We start from the raw sequence: 5,256 nt of genomic DNA, 5'->3' as shown, positions 1-5,256 counted from the left end.
AAATCATGAGACAAGGCAGATTCTATTCCAGCTAGGTGTGACTGGAACTGGAATCTAAGTCACCCCAGAGCTGCTGGACACACGTGTATGCACAATCTGTGGAAAATAGAGGGGGTTTTGCAGTTCACTCTTGGTTTTCTCTTCTAGTATTTATACCTGAAGGTGGGGTAAAATTGTGTTCAGGCAATTATATGATCACTGGCTCCAAAACTACAGCAGGAATTCAGCCAAAACAGAGTTATACAATCCAAAGTTAGAAGAGGATCTAGAAAAGTCCAAAGACAGATCCTTTTTGGTCATTAGCATGATGATTGGGTGTTCACACCATTGTGTGATATGTGCCTCCCTCTAAACTGTTATGATGTCAGCACATAACCCGTCTGAGTAAAAAGGAAAAAAAAACCCAAAACACAAACTTGGAACTTACAGTCCTTCTTTTGCCAGTCTAAAATTACCCATATTCATAAAATGTCAACTATCTGCGCAGTATTTTCCTTCATGCATACCTTTATATGCATTGATAAGTCGTAAAAATTATCAAACTTTCATTTGCTTAATCTACCTCTAAGGATTTTGATATGAATTGCTACTTTCAATTTGAAAACAATGATAATGATTTTGTCTTTGGCAAGCACTGAGGTTAGACCTGCATTACCTGTCCAAACAACAGCTCAAGACTGCCATCTAGGGTAACCAGACTGCTGTGACAGTAATGTTGAACTGAATGAAGTTCATAATTCCCACGCTTGACTTTTCTGGGGGACTGTCATTTTTTATTTTTGCATGCTTCTGCATTATTTGAATATGGATTGAATACTTCTTTTATAAATAAAAACGGTTTGCATTTTAAGAAAAAATATTAACTAGATCCTAAGTAATATATGACAGTGTCTTGCCTAAAATAAAATGAATTCAAATTTTAGGGCTCTAGTTCTTTACAGTCAGACCCTCAAATTATTGAGCTAGTACTATGCAATAACACCTTTTGAGTTGAGGGAACACAAACATAATTAATATTTAGTCTCTGCCACTTAAGAATTCACAGCCTAGATGGGAAGACAGACATGTTAGGAAACTGTTGCACTATATGATGAAACCTGCATGAGTTAAACTGCATCACAGGAGAGAACATGAACATGTGAACATTTGTGTGTGTGTGTGTGTGTGTGTGTGTGTGTGTGTGTGTGGTGCTGGGGACTGTGCAAGCCTTGTGCATGCTAGGCAAGCACTCTACCAACCAAGAACATTTTTATTTGGAGAAGGGTGGAAGGGAGGGCAAGAGAAGGACAAATTCAGATATAATAAACTTTACTTAAAATTTGTAACTAGAAGTAGGCCAATTAACCCCAAATAACACCTTGAATTAATTAAATTACAATACATTTTAAGGTAAATAAAACTTAAAAAGTAAAATTCAAGAGACCTAAAAAAAGAGGCTTAAGAGTTACCTAGCATATAGATTACTGCTGCCTGGTTGAAATGAGATACATATGCAATTAATAATTTTATAATGGTCTCCTTCATCAAAGAAAAAAGATGAAATTAATTTTAATAATATATTTGAGTTATATAAAAATATTGTTTATTTTATCAAAACCAAAGTGAGATGTCAAGGACCTAAAATCACCTAGTAGCTATGAGAATGGATGGAACTGGGTAAATCTGAGTGACATTTAGATGCAAAGTAGGCAGGAGTGATGATTAATTGGATGTAAAATCAGAGGAGTGAGAGTGATTTTAAACCCAAATAGGTGCATATTTGAGATATCATTAAGTGATGCATTCATGAAAATAGGGAACATAGATAGAGAACAGGCCCGAGGCAAGTGTGAGACTTTGAATCTGGACTCATGAATTGAAGGCTTGATCCATAGCTGGAGGCACTATTGGAGGTGGTAGAAACTTTAAGAAGTGGGGTCAGTTGGAGTTAGTAGGTCACTGGAAACATGTGCATGAGGGTATATTAGGACACCCCACCCACCCACTCTGCTCCTTTCTCTCTACTTCGCAGCCGCCATAGAGTGAGAAGTTTATTCTGCCATATGCTCCCCACTATAATGTCCTACCTCCCACAGGCCCAAAGTGACAGGGCCAAGCAACCATGGCCTGAAACCTCTGAAATGGTGAGTTTAAAATAATAGTTTCCTCCCTCTGTTGCAGACATTTTGTCACAGTGATAGAAATCTGACCAATACAGCAAGGAATAAAAGCTTGCTTTTAAAAGATGAGTTTGAAATTCCATGTTCAAGGGACAGTTAATTTATGAGCCTCATGCTCATGAGAGATTCTACATCAGAGGGGTAGATGGGAGTCATCAATTCATATGTAGCTTACCCCACGGGAAATTTTGAGATTGATGAGAGAAAATGAAGAGAGTAAGACAAGTGCTGAGGCAGAGACCAGAAGAAAATTACTACTTAAGGTATAAGGATCCTAACCAAAGACCAAGAGGGAACAAAGAGGCACAAGGAAACCTAGAAGAATATAATTGTCAACAACCAAAGAAAGAACTTCAAGAAGAGGTCAACTAAGTCTAATGCTTCCAGAAAATCAAGCAAAAAAAAAAAAATAGTGATGTTTTCATAAAATTTGACAGTAAGGAGGTCATGACTGGCTTTGAAAAGAACAATCTCTACAGAGGGTAAGGACAGAAATCGTATTGCAGCAGACTTAAAATTGACAGGATGGGCTAGGTTGTACTTCAGTGATAGAATGTCTGCGGAGATAGAATTTTTCAATTCCCAGCACCAAAATGGAAAAAAAAAAAAAAACAAAGAAAAAAGAAAAGATGGGTTAATGAAGATAAATCCTCAAGAAGTTGTTTTTTGTTTTGTTTTTGTTTTGCTTTTTTGTGTTGGTTTTTTTTTTTTTTTTTTTGAGGGAAGATAGCTAAGGTGGTGTCTAGCATGAAAAGGATAATATCTACTGGTATGAGGAAAGGTTTTTATGATGTCAGAAGCTATTGAAAAGGAGCCATAGAAATTCTTCAATAAACAATTTCATTGATCTGAAAAGATGTTAATCGTGTATTAACTAAAAAGAGACATGATTTTTTAAAAAAGAGACATGATTGAAAAAAGTGTTTTATGTAGAAGTATGTACATGTGAACACATAGATAACATTCCGGAAGAACATACACTAATATATTAACCACATTTATCTCTGAGTAGGTAGACTAACAGAAATTCTTTTTGTTTCTTATTATTTTTATTACTCTGTATTTTTTATTGCAAGAGGCTGTGTTTTATGATACAAAAATGAAAAAAAAACTAGAAATTTCTTTTTCAGGGAGTCCATCACTTCCACATACTATGGTCTCGAACATGTGTTGAAAATGACTTCATTCCAGTTTGATGAAACATTTGTAAAATTCCTAATCATGATTTTTTCATGAGTCTACAAATGGGAAGAATCCAGGCATCCAGATATCCAGGCTGGAGTAGGAGGCAGCTACTGACTCAGTTCAGCCATCTACTGGGCCAAAATGATTCATCTAGGCTTCTAACTTTCCCAATGTGTGGGTCATCTCTTCCCACATCTCTTCAGAAACAAAAGTAGATGAGCAAACTGTCCCCAGAATTGAAACTTGTTTGATAAGACTTCAAAGTACTCAAAGCCAGGGAAACTACTCTCCTATGCATGACTTATGCACAGAGAGGACCCCTCCTATCCTCCCAGTCAGTAGTGGCAATGGATAGGCAAAAGTCACTATATTATAGCCTTCACTCATCTTTCATTATATGTATGAAAAAGCATAATACTGTGTTAAGAAGGTCACATGGACATATCAGTCCAGAAAGGATGCAGGTATAGGCTATATAGAAATCAAAATTATTCCAATCAAGGTAGTTGCTATTTTAGTTTTATTGCACTATTTTCCCCTTAAGACTTTCCCTTTTCTCTCTTCCTTCTATTGTCTATATAAAGATATCTTACAGTAGCAGTCAATTACAATACTAGTTTAAGTAGTATATGTGGGAGATTTTCTTCTTCACAAAATGGAAAACCTAGTTGCACATGGGCATCCAAGATAGAGACAAAGAATAAACAGGCTAAGTATTACAGTTCCAGTCCATTTTTTGTGAGGGGTGGGGAGAATGGTGATAGAATATAGTCTTAAAAAGTTAAAATCTAGAGTATAAAGCTGACCTCAAGTACTCAGTCTTCACCCATGTATTCAAAATTGTAACCTACCCACTAAGATCTCATCATTCACAGGCACATTACACACTAAGTCAGACCCACTTCTAAAAAGAAATGGAGGTCCTGTGTGAGGAGCATGAGTTCTGCCATCAAAGTAAATGAATGACTCAGGCCCTCACCTTGCCAACATAACTGGAAGCTACAGAACTTTTCTATACTGCAATTTCCTCAAGCAGAAAGTAAAGAGAAAATGTATTTGTGATAGTTAATATTTAGTGTCAAATTGACTGAATTGAAGAATACTCAAATCCGAGCAAAGCATTACTTCTGGGGGTATCCATGCAGGTGTTTCTGAAAGACATTGGCATTTGAGCCACTGAAAGTGGGGAGGATCTACCTCACTCAATCTGAGTGGACACCATCCAATTGTTTGAGGCTCAGATGAACAAAAAGGCAAATATCCTCTTCTCCCTCCCTCCCCCTGTCTCACTGGGACAGTTCTCTTCTCAAGCCCTTGGACATCAAAACTCCATGTTCACCAGTCTTTGAACTCAAAGACCTACACCTGCACTGTCTTCAACAGCCACAGGTTCTCATGCCTTTGGTCTTGGAGTAAGAAGTTAAACCAGCAGCTTCTCTGGTTCTGAGGCCTTTGGACTTGGCCTGAGCCACACTACTGACTTCCTTAGTTCTCTGGCTTACAGACAGTCCATCATGACATTTCTCAGCCTCTATAATCATGTGAGCCAATTCCCCAAATATATCTATCTCATATAGTTCACTCTGTATATCCTTTGGGTCTTGCCTCTCTGCAGAACCCTGAATAACACAAGGTTCTACTTCAGGGTAGAAAGGATTATTATAGCTAATATATTAAAGCATTCAGGATAATACTTGGCATGGTAATTACCAGTTCTGTTAAATGATGGCCATTAGACATACTTACATAATTACTTCTAAAAGGAAGTAAATCTAAAGAGTCACACCAATGACTTTTATTTAAGATGAATTGCAAGGTTGTCATGGAAGAAGAGTTGGTAAAGATGTGTGGGTAGCTCTTTAAAAATCTTCGTTTGCATTTTCAGAAATTACTTTACTCTATTAAAATACCT

The 5,256-nt window shown here is 37.0% G+C and overlaps 1 non-coding gene across 1 annotated transcript; it reads left to right on the top strand.

The window, feature by feature from the left end:
• The first annotated feature begins 285 nt into the window (after positions 1 to 285).
• On the top strand, positions 286 to 386 carry LOC113192327 (small nucleolar RNA U13). The gene has a single exon (XR_003302001.1). It is a non-coding gene; the product is annotated as a small nucleolar RNA U13 (small nucleolar RNA).
• The last annotated feature ends 4,870 nt before the right edge of the window (positions 387 to 5,256 follow it).

The sequence above is a fragment of the Urocitellus parryii genome, chromosome 2 (assembly GCF_045843805.1).
Source record: "Urocitellus parryii isolate mUroPar1 chromosome 2, mUroPar1.hap1, whole genome shotgun sequence".
Taxonomy (NCBI): Eukaryota; Metazoa; Chordata; class Mammalia; order Rodentia; family Sciuridae; genus Urocitellus; species Urocitellus parryii.
This window is presented reverse-complemented; position numbering and strand designations above follow the sequence as displayed.